This window comes from Helianthus annuus, chromosome 7 (assembly GCF_002127325.2).
Source record: "Helianthus annuus cultivar XRQ/B chromosome 7, HanXRQr2.0-SUNRISE, whole genome shotgun sequence".
In the NCBI taxonomy this organism is placed as follows: domain Eukaryota; kingdom Viridiplantae; phylum Streptophyta; class Magnoliopsida; order Asterales; family Asteraceae; genus Helianthus; species Helianthus annuus.
The window spans coordinates 78,842,948-78,863,514 of record NC_035439.2 but is presented as its reverse complement, the minus strand read 5'-3'; positions in this window follow the sequence as shown (position 1 = coordinate 78,863,514).

Here is a 20,567-nt window from a genome sequence, read left to right as displayed (position 1 = left end):
ACCAGATCAGCAAAGCTTTTTCACACAAGGCTTTGTTGATTGGAGCAGCATGCCTGATGAACTTGGTGATGAAAATTTTGCTCTCTATGCTTCTAGTGATACTTTTGATAATGAATTTTGTTTGATGGCATTAGATTCAATACCAGGAGGGGTAGAAACTGAAGGTGAACAGCTAAGTGCTGAAACAGTGGATAAAGTTGCTGAAGCAGTGGTTACTGCAGTTGCTGGTGAACTACTATTGGGAGAAAATTCAGAAACCCTGATTGAACCACTGTCTGACCCTTGGTCCAAAGAAGACAAAGAGAAAGAAGAATTGAAGAAAGCTGGTGAGGTAGAAGGGAGAGCTGATGAAGAAGGTGATCATCAATGTAATTGTGCCATGATGGCTGCTGCCAAGGTAACTCCTCAAGTTCTTGAAAAACTGTGTTCAGACAAATGTATTATTGCATTTGCTAATATTAAAGAGGTAAATGTAAACCTTAGGGATAAAGTCTTGTCTGATGAAGTCAAATTTGAAAAGTCATTAAAAGAACTTAGAAACAAATTGGCTGAAAAAGATAAAGTGATCAGCAGTCTCAAAGAAGAGTAGAGCATAACCAAAACTCAACTTCAAACTATGGTAGAAAAATATCAAGTTTGCAAAAAGGAGTTGGAGTCCACCCAGATCACCTGTGAAAGATGGGTGGAATCTTGTAAAGGGTATGAGGTTATGCTTGCAAAACAGCTTGAAAGCAATGTCAAGTTTGGTATAGGACATAGAAAATATGATGATCTTGTAAACACTGCTGAAAATCAAGATGGTTCAACTGAAATAATTCCAACCAACAAGAATGGCCAAGAGGTTAAAATAATCGACAAACTTGGTAACAAAATTACTCTCGAAAGATCTATGGGATCCTCAACTTTTGAGGAGATTGAGAAATATCAATTTAAACCCACATGGTCTGATGAGTGTGACATCCTGGAAAACTTCAAACCAATGGATTTCACAACCACTGATGGTGTTAAAACTCCAAAAGCAAAGATCATTCCTATCAAAGATATCCCAACAGTGGTTCAAAACTCTGTTGCAAAGGAATCTGAGAAAAGGAAGAAGAGAGAAAAGATTAAAAACTTGTTTTGTGATTTTTGTGAGAAAAGGAATCATCTAACAAAAGACTGTTTTCATCTAAAAGCACATGATCTAAACAAAACAAGTGTCAGTATACCTGCCGAAAGCTGCACCATCTGTGGTAAAAATAACCACAAAACTAAGGAATGTGTGTATCTTAAAAACTTTGATGAGAAAAAGAATGAGTACATTGCAAAAACATCCTTAAGTTCATCAGCATCATCTGTCAAATTCACCAAGAAACAACCACAGTTTGTCCCAGTCCAAACAGCTGTCACAAAACAGCTGAATCAAATATCTGTTCAAGTGACTGATGCACCTCCTGCAAATCAATTCAGGAGAGGTAAAGGACAACCATCATACCAAAGGATCCCACATGTTTATGAGGCTTACAAAAAGCCCTCTAAACCAAGAGTGAACAGGCATCCTTTTGGTTATCAACAGGTGATTGGCCAAGAACCCCAACAGTGGTTAGAGAAAAACATTTCCAAAAATGTTCAAACCCCTGAGCTAACCACTGTCCATGCATCTGCCACCATCCAAGACACTGTTGAGACCCCATCCAAAGCCTTATTGGCTTTGGAGACCTTAATGAACTAATTCTTTTACTTCATGTGCAGGGAGCTTCTGCATGCTTAGATAGTCTTTGGTATGTAGATAGTGGAGGCTCTAGGCATATGACTGGATGTAAAGCCCATCTTCAAGATTTCAAAATCCATGGAGGGGGTGATATATCCTTTGGTAATAATAGCAAAGGGAAAGTTCTGGGGTCTGGTACAGTGAAATCTGGTAATGTAAAATTTGAAAATGTCAATCTTATAGACAATCTAAAATTCAACCTCCTGAGTGTGTCACAAATGAGTGATAAAGGGTTTGGCTCATTATTCACAAAGGATTGTTGTAGGATTGTTGGACCAGAAATGGTTGATAAGATTGAAGCAATAATCAACAAAGGCACAACTAAACTTGTTGCTCAAAGAAGTGGCAATGTTTATGTTGTTGATATGTCAAAAGAGTGCCCCAGAGCTGATGCCTGTCTGTTCTCAGCTGCTTCAAGCAAAGAGACAGAACTATGGTATAGGAGATTGGGGCACACAAATCTTAAGACAATCACTGCCATTTCAAAACAGGGACTGGTAAGGGGTTTACCTCAAAAACTGTTCTCCTGTCCTGAGCATTGTGTTTCCTGTCTAAAAGGAAAACAACATAAAAGCTCATACAAATCAATTGATGAGTCCATAACAACCAAATGTTTACAAATGCTTCATATGGATTTGTTTGGCCCAGTTAAAGTCATGAGTCTAAAGAAAAAGAGATATTGTTTAGTTATTGTTGATGACTTTTCTAGGTTTACATGGACTTACTTTTTACACTCAAAAGATGAGACTGCGGGCATTCTGCAAGACTTTGTGAAACAGGTTGAAAAGCAGTTTGACCTTCCAGTGAAAATCTTTAGAAGTGACAATGGCACAGAGTTCAGGAATAAGGAGTTGGATGATTTCTGTATGTCAAAAGGAATTGTGAGGCAATACAACATTCCAAGAACACCAGAACAAAATGGGGTTGTTGAAAGAAAGAATAGAACTTTGATTGAGGCTGCCAGCACCATGCTTGCAGATTCAGGTTTGCCTTTAACTTTTTGGGCAGAGGCAGTAAACACTGCTTGCTATGTCCAAAACAGAGTTTTGATCAACCCCAGGCATCAAAAGACTGCCTATGAACTGCTGTATAAAATAAAGCCATTAATCTTATATTTCAAAGTTTTTGGCTGCCCATGCTTCATTTTAAACTTAAAAGATTCTATCTCAAAGTTTGCAGCCAAAATTGATTGTGGATATCACCTGGGATACTCAACCACTGCCAAGGCCTACAAAGTGTTTAATACACGGACCAAAGCAGTGGAGGAGACTTTAAATGTAAAGTTTAATGAACTTTCATCAATGAAAATCCCAGCAAATCCTGCTGATTTGTTTGATCTTGATAAATTCACTTTTGAAAACACTGCTGTCAAGACTAACAGTGCAGGTCCATCAGAGGATTCAACACCAGACTATGGGTATGAAATCATCATCCCTCAAAAGTCTGTCAAAATGGGAAAAGCAGCAGACGTTCAAAACAGCTGTCAAAGCTCAACCACTGCTACCTCAACAGTTGTTGACCAAAGTAGCCCCTTAACCCCTGCTTCCATATCATCAAACACTGTTGATAAAAGTCCTCAAACAGTGGATCAAAGTCAACATGTGTCCACACCTTTACCTCCTATTCCACCACCTTTTGAAGCCACTGCTGGATCATCAAAGTCACCAGCAGTGGCTAGCTCAGATGATTCGCATCTGCAGCCTTCACCACAAAATGCCGTTGTTCCATACCAAGGAGAGTTAATCTTCTTGAAATCTCATCCACCAGATCAAATTATTGGCAACATCAATGAAGGGGTGCTCACAAGAAGTCAATCCCAAAACATTTGTCTTTTTGCTAGTTTTCTATCACTCCAACAGCCAGTCAAGTACCAAGAGGCACTGAAAGACAACAGCTGGGTAGAAGCCATGCAAGAGGAGCTCCAACAGTTTAAAAGACAACAAGTATGGGAGCTTGTACCACTGCCAGAGAATGCAAGTCCTATTGGCACAAAATGGGTCTTCAAAAACAAAACTGATGAAAAGGGCATTGTTGTCAAGAATAAAGCCAGGCTTGTGGTTCAAGGTTACAAACAAGAAGAGGGCATTGACTATGATGAAACATTTGCCCCTGTAGCAAGACTTGAAGCTATCAGATTATTTCTGGCCTTTGCTGTCAACCACAACATCAAGGTGTATCAAATGGATATCAAATGTGCATTCCTCTATGGTAAGATTCAAGAAGAGGTTTATGTCTGTCAACCTCCAAGTTTTGAGGATCCATTTAATCCAAATCATGTCTACAAGCTGAATAAAGCTTTGTATGGCCTGAAACAAGCACCAAGGGCCTGGTATGAAACTCTTTCCACCTTTCTACTTTCCATTGGTTTCACCAGAGGCAGAATTGATAAAACACTGTTTTTAAAAGGGAGAGGGAAGGATTTGATGATTGTCCAAATTTATGTGGATGACATCATTTTTGGAAGCACATGCAACAAAATGTGTGAAGAGTTTAGGCAACTCATGACAGCTGAGTTTGAAATGAGTGCAATGGGTGAACTCCAGTGTTTTCTTGGTCTCCAAGTAAAAAAACTGCAAAATGGCACTTTTATCCATCAAAGCAAATATGCCAAAGAACTTTTACAGAAATTTGATATGGATGATTGTAAGCCATGCAGTACACCCATTGCAACCAATAAACTAGTCATGTCTGATGAGAAGGATCAATTGGTTGATCAGACCTTATATAGAAGCATGATTGGGTCTTTATTGTACCTAACTGCATCTAGACCAGTCATCATGTTTGCAACATGTGTCTGTGCAAGATCCCAATCAGCCCCTAGAAAGTCAAACCTTATTGCTGTAAAAAGGATATTCAGATACCTCAAAGGTGCTCCCACACTTGGTATATGGTATCCGGCTGATGGTAAAATTGAGCTTTCAGGTTTCTCAGATAGTGACTTTGCTGGATGTGACAAGACAAGGAAGTCCACTTCAGGAGGGTGCCAATTCCTAGGCAATTGCTTAGTGTCTTGGCAAAGCAAAAAAGCAAGCAGTTGTTTCCACATCCACTGCTGAGGAAGAATATATAGCTGCTGCAAGTTGTACAGCCCAACTGCTTTGGCTTCAAAATCAGTTGCTCGATTTTGGTATCACTACCTTGAAGACACCACTCATGTTGGATAGCAAGGCAGCAGAAAATATCATCAAAAATCCAGTTTCTCATTCTACCACCAAACACATTGACATCAGACATCACTTTGTGAGGGATTGCTATGAAAAAGGTTTGATTTCTCTGCATCATGTTCCAACTAAGGATCAGCTGGCAGATGTGCTAACCAAAGCATTAGACACATCCACCTTTGAAAGCTTGATCTCTAGGATTGGCATGCTAAACATGGAATAACAGGCAGAATCCTGTTTTTCTAGGAATAAAAGCATTATAATGTTTTCATAAAATCAAAATTCCATCCTTAAAAATAGTTAAAAATGAAGTTTTCATTAAAATCCTTAAAAGTCTGCCATAACCACTGATGAGTTCAAAAGTCTGTTCTACTTTAAAAGTCTGTCCACTGCTGAAAATCATCCCCTGCTCTCTCATTCCTTTGATAAACACTGTTGTTTAAAAGCAGTGCTGTATTCACTGATGAGCTATCCACTGATAGCAAAAATCATCCACTGCCTTCAGTACCGTTACATCCACTGCCTTCATCAGTAATTTTCATAAAAGTACTGTCCTTCACTTCATCATGGGATGGTACGTGGACAGTACATAGTGGTCAGTCCTTTTGTAACCGCTGCCACGTCAGCATTCACTTTTTCTCCATAAAACCCCCTTTCAAACACCACACAGGGTTCTTACTGTCGAATTGAATTCATAAAAATTCTCTTCTCAAAGCAGTTTCCATCACTTTCCATCAAATTTCTTCGCAAATTTCTTCGGTTGCCTTCTTCAAAAATGACTAAATCGAAGTCCTCCGCAAAATCCACTTCATCTTCAAAAGGGGCCTCTCAAAAGGCTACACCCACAGAAATTCCACACAAACCCTCTCATAATCTTCTGGGTCTTCTCACAAAACCCGGCACCATAGATACCTTTGATTCCATCCTCGACATGATCACTGCGTCAAAGTACAAAACTTTGCTTACAGCAGATGCTCCTATCTACCTGCAAACCCAGAGAGAGTTTTGGAAAAATTGTACCCTTGACAAACAAGGCGAAGATGTCAAAGCCATAACTCTACTCTACAGGGAAAAGCAGTCGTAATAACACCACAATCCATCTCGGAGGTCTTTCAACTCAACGATCAGGAAGGTAAAAATTATTTTCCTAAAAATGAGTTAAAAATTGACTTCATTGAAAGAGGGTATGCAGACACAATGATGAAGAGGGATACCTTACAAAAAGGTTTCTTTCCTCCTGCAACAAGGTTTTTATTCCATACCCTCCTTATGTGTGTTTCAAACAAAACCACTGCCTTTAATGAAATACCATTAAAGATTCAAAACCTGGGGTATGCTATTCTTTAAGAAGAAAATTTTAATTATTCCCAGGTAATCTTTATTGATATGGTTAAAAATGTTGAAACAAAATCATTCTTACTGTTTCCAAGATTTCTAAGCTACTATTTTGAAAAGAAATTCAGTAAGGATGATCTTTCTTTAATAAACCAAGGTGACTCTTTTCAAATGCACAGCTTAACTGCTGAAACTTTTACAAGAATGTCAACACCTTGCAAAACACAAGCAGAGGTACCTGAGCAGAATTTAGCAGCAAACACTGCTCCTCAGGTATCTGCTGTTGAGCCCACTGCTCAAGGTGATCAAAGTGGCAAAACAACTGCTTTGAAACCCACACCTACAATCACCAAAAAGCCACAGAAAAAGAAAACTCAAAAAACCCCCCAAACCCATCAAAAAGGCAACTCTGGAGGATGAGATACCAGAGCAACTGCCTGTGACAACACAAAAGTCACAACAAACCACTACTGCTACTTCCTCACAGCAGTTGGTACAAATATCTCAAACCATAGCTAAAACTCCTCCTGTCTCTTCTCAAAAAGAACAGGTTATACAACAAGGGACACCACTCCATGATGCTCTGGAATCACTCGTTTCCATCATCCACAGCCCACTGCCCGGGGTAAATTCTCTTTCTACACCCAGCCTCACATCCACAATTCCCACACAAACTAAACTTTTGTTGGATGCAATTGATTTGAACAAGGCACAACCCAGTCCTTCTTAATCACCTGTTCACGAGAATATACCTCAACAACAGACTGGGCCTGATGCATCAATCTTTGCTAACTCACCAACACAACCTGAGGAGGTTACACCCCTTGAGTTACAAGTAACTCTTGGTGGTATTCCAAGTGAAGCAGCCACTACAAGTGTTGAACCCACTGGTTTACACTTGGACAGTGGTTACATCAATAAGACTTCCTTGGAGGCAATTCCTTCTATAACACCTCTGTTATCTGCTAGTGAGTTTGTTCTGACCACTGGTTCCATCAAAAGATTATCAAGTGTTGAAGGAAGAAGACCCCAGTTGTAGGATCGTGTCTCGACCCGAACGATTCGTTCAGAGGAGTTTTCGTCAGTTACAGGTGCGGCAAACAAATAATAAACGTAGAAACAGCTTGCAAATCACTTTAAACACCTTTCTGTATTGAATAATGACAGTTTACAACCAAATCTCGATCCGACAGCACTTCGGTACGAGTTACAAGGTCTGTTCCAAATGTTTCACTTATGAGGCTATATATAGGTGCTGAGGTTTCGCTTCAGTATACATGTCATACAAGCGAAACCTTTAGCTGACATTCAAGCGGAACTATATGTTGACATATAAGCGAAACTTCCTATGTCCTTATAAGCGAAACTATCTCCTATGATACAAACAATCTCCTATTTTCTCGTAAAACGTGCCCTGATCTAACAATCTAAGACTAAGACTCGATACAAGACGAAGTCGACAGATGCATGCACCAACAGACTCCCCCTCAGATGTTGACGAGTCGACTATCGAGTCATGACAATGCTGTGTCTTCACGTCTTCAGTCTTGATCAGTCTCTGGGCTTCTCTCTCTATCTTCCTCATCTCCAACATGCACTCCCCCTCAAATATTGACTTTTCCTGAATAAAACTCTACCACAAACATAAGTTTTATAACAAACATTTAAGCATATAGACAATATCTGAAACTTTCACAAACTAATCAATCAATTTGATACTGATGAACCACTTGAAATTGTAACATTTTTTTATCAAAACAAACACAAACTCCCAAACCAACTATTTATCATGTTTAGCACTTGGAATTTTGAAAATCAGTTCTTCAATATCAGTTGTCGAAAATCTTTTTGACTTTATCAAAATTTATGCTAAAACACACTAAATTTTTTTTGAATTTTCTGAAAGAAAATGATTGACACCACTTGTAAAACAACAGAATGTAGAAATAAAATATTTACAGACAATATTTTTGCGAGTTCGTGCAAGAGGATCATATCAGTTTTAAGACAAATCATTAACACCGTTAAGCTTTGAACATTCTTAGTTCTAAACAATTTACCTAGATTATCAGTATATTGGTCCACTTTAAATTTTCACACAAATTTCAATCGATTCGAGATACGATATTAGAGTTTTAGAAACTTAAACTTAATTCTGTATCACTCCACTCGAATATACTCCTGTATCCAGATCCCAATATTCAGTCTTACAGGTGAGTATACCACAGACGATATCTGTAAAGGGGTTATGTGCGAGGGTCGTGAGAGCTCAGGTCGATACTTCCGTATATGCAGAGAGATGACGGCTTCGACTTTAGGTGGGCCCCCTTTAGAGGATCTTTTGTTACAACAGCAAAGATTATCAATTTTATTGTTTAATCAAATTGCTGAGGGCGAGCTTATATTTCAAAGCATTTTGCAGAAAGTATTATTCGGGGACTAGGTCAGTACTTCCATACAGCAGAAGTCCCGGAATAATACCCCAGATATCACTGAGTATAAAGACCTAGTATCTCAAAATACGGGACCTTTCAAACAAGATTTCGGGGGTTACCCATATATTCAAGAATAGTTACCCACGAATTAAGTAAGTTTGAATTTAGATTTATATCTCGTTTCAATTTATTGAATGTGCGAAAACCTACTGACACATCCGCAGTAAGATCATTTATCACATTTTAACACTTCATATCTTTAGCATGTTGTGATAGTCCACTGATGTACAATCATTTCCTCTTTTATGCAACAAAACTCATTTTTGATTTTATCATATTTTTTACTTTTTCAAATTTTCTAATGTTTTTGAATTTTCTGAAATTTTCTACTCCCCCTAAAATGCAAACACATTAAAGAAAATATGAAAACAAACTAAGCTCTTGACCCACAACAAACTGTACAAAAACTTGACAACTGATATCAAAACACATCAAATCGCCATTCATTTGGCATAAACAATCAGAACTCCCCTATCAACAAACTATTTTCCTATTTAGACTTCAAAACACTTAAGTTTGTTTTAATCAAAATGGTTTTTCCGGAAAATAAGTTTGATTGATTTTACCACTTATAGGTTTATCAAACATAGGTTCGGGGATGTGGTTCATCATCTTGTCTCTCAATCACTTGTAGGAAAATACAAGTACAAATTAATGTCCTTGATTTACCATATGCAATCAAACACCATCAACTCTCCTAACCACTTGTAATTCTAACCAACAAATACCAATAATAAGCAAACACAAACAAACCTTTTACTGTTTGAATGATTGACATTAACATAGCCAAAATTTCAAGAAAGATGCTGATTCATGCTCCACGCTTACCAACCTGGGAGCTCCGGCAAGTCCTGAAATTTACTGTTCGTAGTATGTACCATCCCAGTCACAAACCAGGGATGGTTCAACCTTTTCTTTCTTTGTTTTCTTCTCATAAAATTCTTTAACCCCTTTGACTTTTCGATCAATCATCTAACCAAAAATATGTTGAACTTTGGGGTTAAAGACCTTCTCAGCATCAAATTCCTGTTTTTCATTATAAAATTGGTTAGAAATTTCAGTTTTACCAATTTTCTTTTTATAATTCTCAACTCGAAGTGATGGAAACTCCTCATCATTCACAATCGGAACTGATTTTTCATCTTTTACATCAGCTTCACATTTTGAAACAACTTGTGGCTCAACTGACTTTGTGGAATCAGTTTCATCGCCCGAAGATAGCTCCTCTGATTTTGATCTATCAGAATCATCGCTAGAGTTTTCAGCAGCTTTCTTAACAACCCATTTCTGATTGTCAGATTTAGCTCTCTTCTTGTAAAACTTGTTCGAACTCTCACCAATTTCAAAAATAGAATCTTGAAACAATTTTGTTCTATCAATTGGTGGTTCGAAATCAACTACTCTTTCCTTGAGTTTACGAGATACTCCCTGTTTTGATTGTATTGCCTTAGAACAATCTCGAGCAATATGTCCAACAGTGTTGCACCGGAAACAGGTTCTCCCATCTGTATTCTCCTCAGCCATCTTCTTCAATTCATCTTGCTTCTTTGCAAGGAATTCATTGTTTGACTGCCTCCAGAAATCTTTCTTTTCTTCTTCTTCAGATGACGTTCCTGAAACAAATGACATTTTGGATTTAAAATCACGAATATATTTTTCATTTTTTTGTTTTTCTGTAGGAGTAAAACCAAGACCTTTCTTTTTGAAATTACCGTTATGGTTTGATTTCTTTTGGAAACCTGAACCAGAACTGTAATTCTTTTTCTTGTTTAATCTTTGTTGTACTCTTGAGGTGTATTTTTTAGGTTTTTCATTAAGACATAAGTCTTTTATTTCAGAAATATTAATTTCTGTGAGTTTAAAAACCTTGTTTATCAATTCAGTTTTGACACCTCTTATTGGAAATTCCTCATCAGAATATAATTTGTCAGAATCATTCAAAGTGTAAGAAACTTTGAACAATCCATCATCCAAATTAGATTTTGATAACAGAAATTTTCTATCATAAACTATTTTGTCCTGTTTTTCCATTTGACATGGAGTGCTTGACCCAGACTTTGACTCTAACGCGAACTCCGACTTTGACACCTCTATCTCATAGTTTTCTAACACATGATCCACGACTTTCTTCATCAATTGAGACTGTTGATCAGTGTCAGACGATGTAAACACAACATCAATACTATCTGGTAGATTGACTGACGACTCCGACTCCCACTGTAAATTTGTTGCCTTTTTGACTCTTTCATCGTTTGGGTATCTTGGCAAATATCCATTTTCCAGCGGGGGTGGACACTTGTTATAACTGACACCTTGTTTCTTACCAGAATCTTTCTTGTCAGTCTTTTTCTTCGTGACATTCTTCTTCTTTTCAGAAGTCTTTTCATCAGCAATTTTTCCAGCTTCCTTCTCTTCAGTTACCTCATCATCTTCCCATGCCTTCATACTTTCAACTGTCGGATAAATCCTATCAATGACATAAGAAGTACATGAGTAACTTTTTAACAAACGGTTAACTCTTTCAGTTTCAATTCTTTGCAACTCAAGCCTTTGTTCCAAAGCAGCACACTTCTCGATGTAATTATTCACAACTTTCTGTTTGATCATGAATGCTCCCTGAAGTGTTTTCATTGCTTTTGCTTGTTCTTCACTTGATTGATTGCATTGATTTATGGACTTGTTCAGAACATCATAAGATTCCTTTAACTGATTTATGTTATTAATCAGTTCACTGTTTTTCTTCTTGAAAATCTCACAGTTTTCACACATCACAGGAATCTTTTTAGCATTAACTTCAGCATCAACTTTAAACTTTGGAACCTCTTTCATCTTTTGCCTTCTGTTTACAAAAATATCTTCATCATCACTGCTCACCGGTGTTTTAACCTTTTTCTTTTTCTTTTTAACTTTTTCATCATCACTATCACTTTCAGCGATTAGCTTCATATCAGCTTTGAATTTTCTTGCCCAATACTCAGTATCATCATCACTATCATCTTCAACCTTTGCCATGAAAGCAGTGTAAGCTCTAGTTTGATCAGGAATATAATCATCCCAAGTAAAATTTTCCCAGCTAAAACCCTCTGGTAGCTTTTCATCTTCTTGATCAATCAAACAAGCTTTTCCATTATCTGGAATATATTTATCCCAGTTGAATGACTTCTTTTCATCTTGATTAACCACACATGCTTTCTTTCCAGAATCTTCAATTATGGGTCTTCCATGTGCAGTTTGTGCTTGATGTTGATGTTGCTGTGATGGTGATTGAGCAACTTGATGGTAGATGGCTTTTCTGTAGTAATCGTTGTTGTTGTTGAAAGGATTTTGAGCTCCACTTGCTTTACGGTTAGTGCACTCCCTCTTGAAGTGACCTTTCTCCCTGCAACGAAAACAAGTAACTTTAGATTTGTCAAAACCCAAAGTAGAAACATTTGTGTCACGAAGATCATCTCTCCCCGTGATCTGCTTGAATTTCTCAGCTCTTCTAAGTACGCTATCCAAAGACCATTTAATGTCCATCAACTCCATCTCTTCAGCATCTATCTGGTCGTAGTCTTCCTTGGTTAGCATTGGATTCCCGATATGACCTGCAACAAAACAACTATAAGATTCCAAAACCATTCCTAATAAAGACATTTGACTTTTAGCTACTTCATCAGAATAATCTTGATCATTTTCAAGATTTAAAACAATATTGCACTGAAGTTTTCTCCCACTCTTAGTTGCTGAAATATTTGGATCAAAGGACGGAAATGATGTAAAACTTGTTTTGCTTCTTGATCCTTTAGATGAGTTCTCAGGTGAATTTTTGCCGTTGTAAGCAGTTTCCACCTTTGGAGATAAGTTTGATGATTTCTCATTAACCCCTGCTTTATAGTATAACCCGATATCCTGTTCACCATCAAAATCTTTCATTCGAATAATTTTTCGTTGTTCCATTTCTTGAGCTTCGATCTTTTCAACGAACTTGCTGAGTGTCAAATTGCTAAAACCTTTCTTGTTTCTTAACATCATAAGATATGTGCCCCAAGTTTCATATGGCAAAGCATCAGCAAGTTTTTCGATCAACTCTTCATTGTTTTTCTCAATACTCAATCTCTTCATGTTAGCAAGCAAATTGCAGTATCTTTCGATAATCTCTCTTGTGCTTTCATTCTTTAACCCGCGAAACAGATCAAACTCTTTCTTTAGAAGTGATTTCTTGCTTTTGACCATTTCTTCACTACCACGAAACTTTGACCTTAAAGCTTTCCAAATCGAATATGAAGTTCCATTGTGTTGCAAAAGCACCATAATATCCTCTTTCATTGCTTGTTGAAGAAGACATAGCATTATTTTCTCATCTTTGTACTTCTTTCTAGCATCAGTACTTAGATCTTTTATCGGAACAGGCTCTTCATCATCATTCATTTGTCTTGGTCGAACATATTTTGTCTCGACACATTCCCAAGCATCTAGGTAATTAGCTTGTACCCAATTCTCAAAACGACCTTCCCAACCTTTAAATTCTTCTATGTTCATGAGTTTGGGTGGTTTTTGCATTGTACCCGTTTCATTCTCGAGCATTGTATTTTGTGCAAAAGTGATCGGTGTAACCGGAGTAGCGAATGCGTTGAAAAATTCCTCGTCCATTTTCAAATTTTATCAAATTTCACAACAGCCCTTATAAGCGAAACCAAGAGATTAGATGTCTGAAAAAGCGAAACTAGAATGTTCACTGAAGCGAAACTATTATGTGTTCACAAAAGCAAATCCTCAAAATGTCCAAATAAGCGGAACAGTGTTGTTCAAATAAGCGGACCAGATTGTACACAAGAACGAAACTCCTTGATGATCAAATGAGCGGAACCTTCTGATATCGTGACACACAAGCGAAACTACTTGATCTTTGAAGCGGAACCTTATGAGCGAAACCAAAAGTGACTCTAAAAGCGAAACCGTAGGAGCGAAACCACCAAGAATGACATTTGAAGTGGAACTTTTCAAGCGAAACCACTGAGTCACTGAAGCGGAACCTCTGAAATTATGTAACTATGAGCGGAACTAATATGTTCACTCAAGCGGAACTATGAAGTGGCCGCAAAAGCGGAACCTACTCGGACGTTCATTTGACCCATTTTTAATGCGAATTTTAACATCAAACTTTCCAGGGTCTGTCTATATCCTATTACGCATAATCCCTGAAATTTTGAACTGATTTTGACCAGTGAAGCTTTCTGAACTGAAGAAAGAAGGTGTAGAAGAAAGAAATTTTGATGAATTCCAGCTATTTTCTGCGGAACTTCTCCTCCTGAAGCTCTGATACCACTTGTAGGATCGTGTCTCGACCCGAACAAGTCGTTCAGAGGAGTTTTCGTCAATTACATGTGCGGAAAACAAGTAATAAACGTAGAAACAGCTTGCAAATCACTTTAAACACCTTTCTGTATTGAATAATGACAGTTTACAACCAAATCTCGATCCGGCAGCACTTCGGTACGAGTTACAAGGTCTGTTCCAAATGTTTCGCTTATGAGGCTATATATAGGTGCTGAGGTTTCGCTTCAGTATACATGTCATACAAGCGAAACCTTTAGCTGACATTCAAGTGGAACTATATGTTGACATATAAGCGAAACTTCCTATGTCCTTATAAGCGAAACTATCTCCTATGATACAAACAATCTCCTATTTTCTCGTAAAACATGCCCTGGTCTAACAATCTAAGACTAAGACTCGATACAAGACGAAGTCGACAGATGCATGCACCAACATCAGTACCAAGAAAAAGGGGCATCAGTGGTTGATGTTTGGAGTACACTCCCTACCTCAACCTCTGATAAAACCACTGCTAGTGGGAAATCAGATGATCCTATTAAATTGGGTGATGGTTTAAAGTACCAAGAATTGACGAAACGTGTTGAAAAACTGGATACTTCGGTTGCAGAAATCAAAGAAATGCTGCAACAGTTGTTAACAGTACAAAAGGTACAATCCCCTGCTGATATAACAGTTGTTCCACCTCAAACATCTGCTCCACAAGCATCTGTTGCAAATGAGGTCTGGAACTTCTTTCAACCTTTTCTCCAACAACAACAACAACTGGCTGATCAGCAATATGAAAAACATGTCCAAGAGCTGAGAAACACATTGGAGTCTAGGTTCAGGAACACACAAGCTGACATCAAAGCTATAAAGGCCCATCTGTTGACAACCACTGGCACTGCTCCTCCAACAACAGTTCTCTTTATTAATCAACTTCCCCCAGATAATGCCAAAAAGGGGAGAAAATTCAGGAGTAGAGGAAGAAAGGGATTGATGATGGTCTATATGTTGAGCCAGAAAAGGATGCTATGCTCAGAAAAATTCCCTTGCCAGATGGTAGCAAGAAGGTTGATGTTACCCAAAATACACTTGATGAAGGAGTAAAAAGTGTAAAAAGGGATAGAGCGGCAAAGGATATATCAAGGTGGAATGAGGAGAAAAGAGCTTACATGGAGCTGAATGCGCAGGGTTGTTCTGGGCTAAAGGATGTTCAAAATCCTGTGCCAAAATAAAATCCTACTAGAAAAGTAAGGGAACCCAAGTCCACACCATCCAGACTCACAAAGCATACTCCAAAACCGTCGTCCAAAAGCCCCCAACATCAAACCTCTACCCAAACAGTTGTTGTAACTCCTGCTGTATCAACATCTGCTGGTACTTCAGTTGTTTCAACATCTGCTATTATTTCAACACACACCACTTCAACACACACTACAACCACAGCCTTACCATCACCACCTTCACCAGCAAAAACAACATCTCCACCATCACCTCCTACCAAAAAGCAGAAGGCAGCAGATGTTACAACATCTGTTGTAATGACAACAGTGGTTGAAACACCAGTTGTTTCAACAACTGTTAATCAATCACAGACCACTGCCACTCAAGTCACCACCACTGTTCCACCCAAAACATCATATGCCTCTCCTAAAATAAAAAGGAGAAGGATTATCATACCAGATGATGATTCTCCATCACCACCACCAACATCTTCAAAATCTCAAGCACTTGTCACAATTCCAAATCCCATTCCTCTCTCTTCAACTCAAATTCAAAAGTCATTACCTCTTGCAGGTGTTTTATTTCCTTTGGAACTCATAGCAGTTAGGGAAGAAATCAAATCTTTCTATTATGAGGATAACCCTGCTAAAAGGAGTTTGCCATCAGTTGAAGGATATCCCAGGCCAAACAATATTGAAGAATATTTGAAAATCAAGGCTAAGCAAGCAGAGGATATCTCAAATAAGAATAAACAAGGGAAATCTGATAGAGAATTTCAGCAAAATTATCAGTTTCTACTCACACAGGTCAGATCTTTGGAGCAATTTGCTAAAAATGTATGTCAGCAAATCTCAGAAAGGGCAGATGAGTCCTTGAGAAAAGACTACATTGATAACATCATGGCCTACAAGAAATACAAAGGAGAGAAATACATGTACAAAGACTGGACCATTTCTGAGCTGGAAAATGAAGCAGCCAGGATCCAAGAAATGATTAAAAATATGGTCAAACACACTCCTCCAGAAAAATTCAAAAAGATTGTATCTGACAAAGCTTTAGAGTTGAAGAGAATGAAAGAGGAGCTGATAACAGCTGATTATGGGTCAAAGAATTCTGTGTCAAAGTGGGGAGAAGATAGGGTCAGGGCCACCTACAAAAAGCTGGAGGAACTTAGGAAGAAAGATCCAACAGTTCCACAAAAGCCTGACTATCCTGAAGCAGAGGTTTCAAAAAGACCATCTAAGCTGCAAATCAGGAGATCCACCGGTCTAGCTGGTGCAACCATCTTTAAAAGAAGGCCACAAAAACAGTTGGGCGCTGAAACAATCCAAGATCTAATAGCTGGTGATGACCTTGTAAAAGAGGGCATTAAGATAATGATCAAAGAAGATCTTGGATTGGAACAATCTGCAAACATTGCTCAGACAGTCATGAATAGGCCTGCATCACCAAACACCTCATCAAATAAAAATCTCCCAAGAAACCCACCAGACATAAAAGTACTAAAGTGGAAAACTGACAAACAGACCCACGTACTGACATTGCTCAAGTCTAGTGGAGAAGTGAAGAACATATCAAGGGAACAAGCTCCTGGCCTGAGTCTTGAAGATTTGCAGGATCTCCTTGATCTTCCACTTACCAGGGATGATGATGACACCGATGCCTTAGCCTTTGAACTTCAACTCAAAGGGCAAATAAGGGAACTGCTGATGAGGCAATAAAGATCTACAATAATGAAGAGTTTTGGCATTATCTGTTCCAGGGGGAGATTGTTGGGATTGAAACCTACCAGAGGAACAGATAATTAAAGCCAAAACTGGATCAGGTCAGTGGATCCAGAATAAGCAGATGTTATGCATACAAGTCTCTCTCCTTGAAAGTGGTTTCAACATCTGCTGACCTCCTATCTACTGATCATACAAACTGCTGACCTACAACAACTGATCAAGTCAAAGACTGATGAAGAACTAAAGCCCTGCTACCCAATCTACTGCCTTGAGTCAAGCACTGCTGGTCATGACAAGTACTGCTGGGTTCACAGCAGTGGAAGGATGCAACAGCAGTTTTGTTTACTTTATGTAATGTAATGTAATATCAGTAGTTAGCATAGCAGAGGTTGTATAGATCAGAGGTTAGAGTTTGTTAGGAGGTTAGATGTCACTTTCATGGTGACGTCAGCTTAGATGCTTCAGTGGTTTGTTCGTGCCTATATATAGAACAGTGCGCTGTACTGTTCTATTAGCTCTTCACCATCATCTTCCTGCACGAACAAATTCTGTGAGCTCATGCTGAGGGGGAGTTTGTTGCATACTTGCATAATGTAATCGTTGTTGAAAATAAATTCAATCATTCGATTCAGTGTTAAACTTGTATGTTAAAAGCATTTCTCCTGTTTGATTGTGAAAAGTTTGTTCCATTTTAATTCCGCTGCACAACTCATTCATCTTCATCTTATTTCAAACGTAAAATACAATCAAAACCAAACTCAGATCCTAACACAGTCTTTATTGAAAATTGAAAAAGCAATACGACCCGTACTGAAGGTGTCCATTTAAGGATTTAGGTGTGCAAATAATATGAATGTTCTAAAATCAACCATAAGTTTGATTATATGTGTGAACACTCGGATATTATTATAAATATACTTTGTAAGTATCCTAATAGTTTACAATTTCAAAAATCAACCATAAGTTTGATTATATCGGTGACAATGGTTGCTTCACAATATTAAAGTTACACCACACCCCACCAATAATGCTCATGTTGCAACTGTCAAATTATTGGAAAATAAGCACAATTATTTTTTATCATGTTACAAAATAATGTGTGGATATGTTGATATATTCATAGTTGAAAAACGTTATAATATTATCTAAAAGGATTCCATAAAAGGGAGTTGTTCTAGGCTTTATGTCATTGACATTAAAAGCTTAATAATTGTTTGATTTTGTAACTTTTTTTATAACCTAAGAGGTCCTCTGTCTGGATTTGGTTTCTAGAAAAAGAACAAGCACATTAAAAGAGAATAACATTGTCTGGATTTGGTTTCTAGAAAAAGGAAAAGTAATTTTTTTAACGATCAATAGAATCAATTCTGAGCATTCTTGGGCATCTATTGGACCAAACGGAGTACTCCGAGAGTAACCCGAGTTCATCACCAATTACGAGGAAAACCCGATAACTCACCCGTCTATAGGCACGACGGTGAAATTACCGGTAAAACCCGTTTGGCTCAAGGATAGAACCTAGGTTTCCCTGGGTCTCTTATCATTGCTCACCAATGTCTCATTCTACACCAAGTGGGAGTTGAACTTGCATCTCTAAAGAGAAATGAAAGCCTTCCACCACTTGATCTAGAAAACAATTACATTAAAAGAGAATACTTGATCTAGAAAACAATTACATTAAAAGTGAATAATATTGATTTGTTTCTATGAATACCAAATATGTTTTAGAATTCCATTTCTGACTTTTTAAGAAAAATTTGGTGATCATCAAATAATTAGTAACAATATGAGCATATTAATTATAAGAGTATAAGGGGTGCAAGCCTAATGAGATGGACAAATTTTTTACACACCCAATCATATTGTGTCATGTTATTTTTCTTCTCATTTTTCCCTATTGCCTAAAAAACAAGGGGCGGTTTCCCCCAAACCATTTAAAAAAGAGGGATGATTGGTTGAGAAGATATTGGGTCCCACCACTTACCCCTCTCACTCATCTTTGCCGCATGCGATATACATGGTAAGAATTCCGTCCAATTCCTTTATTTGGAGGAATTTAAGAATCCTTCAACCCACCAAAAACCCCCAAAAGTGGGTACCGGTACCGAATACACATGGTACGGCAACGATACGATACCAGTATTTCAGAGTAAAAACCGGTACTGAAAATGTCAAAATTCGGTACCGAATCAGTACCGAAAATGTCAAAAATCGGTACCAAATCGGTACAAAAAATGTATCCGGTTTGGTAAATTTAATACCAGATCAGTATCCGTATCCGTTACCATTTGTTTATCCCTATGTGTGTTACTGTTCATTTAGTTGTGTTATTAATATATAGGTAAATGTTTAACTAACGAGTTAACATTAACCCGCGCGTTGTTGCGGGTCCAAAATCCCTTTGGATATGCAGATTCGAAATGAAAATAACGTTAAACATGGTATTCACGATTCAAGAAGAAGAAATTGACATTCATGGAAAGACATATGCTTGAACCGATTGTAAAGTGATTAAAATATTACTCTTGATGTAAATCGACTTTTATCGTCTTCATCATTTTTATGTGGATTAGATGTCTCATTGGTAGCCGTAGTTGTCCATCATTTAAAACCGGCGAGATACTTTTTTCGGTGGCCATAACTTCGTCTATCATACCCCTCCATTTTTTTTTGCTACTTTCACTTAATATACCTTGGAGGAAGTTCCCGACGGAATACACATTGGCATGATCTGCCGGTATCCGACCACTCTAGTTCACCATCCCTGACTGATCTATCTGATCCCTGGCCGTTGTTACCCGACTGCCCATAATGAAGTATCTTAAACGCGAAATCACCCTTCCATGGCATCCACCCCTAACAGTGTTATGAACATTATGTTTACTGTTATAAACCCTCATGTACTATTCGGTTCTGTTGATTGATAGTGCCGCTACATCTTCGATGTTCATTGTCATAACCATTTTCTTGAATCGGATGTGGCACTCTTTATTTCAATACACAAAAAAGAAAACATTTTTCAATTACCAATTGATTTTAACATAGTGGTTACTCAATGAAATTAGGATCAGATTATCACATGCCCTTTAGGATCAAATAATATAGGATCATTGAGTTTCATGGATGAACAATATATGAGATTATGAGTATGCACAATTGATCTGCAAGGACTCGGTGATACAGGGGAGAGAACAATTTGGAGATAAATATATTCAATCTATTTCGAAGTTCGAACATAAAAATGTTATATATGATGCGTATTTATTTATGCCCAAGGAATTGACATTTAAATAACCGTTAAACCAATAGACATAATTCTAAACCAATCGACACAACACTTCTTAAAATACACACGATTTTAAGTTTATTCTATTAATATGTAAACGTAAAGTGTCAAACAAAAACCTAATTTACAAAGGGTTGTGTCGTAAGTCGAAGGATATGTATTTAATTGTTTGACTTAAAAAAAGACATGACTCTTGAAGTTTAATAATCGTACTTAATCGTGACCATATTCGAATCAGATGTAACAATTCAAAAACCCTTGTTCAAGAAGAATATTAAACTTGATTCT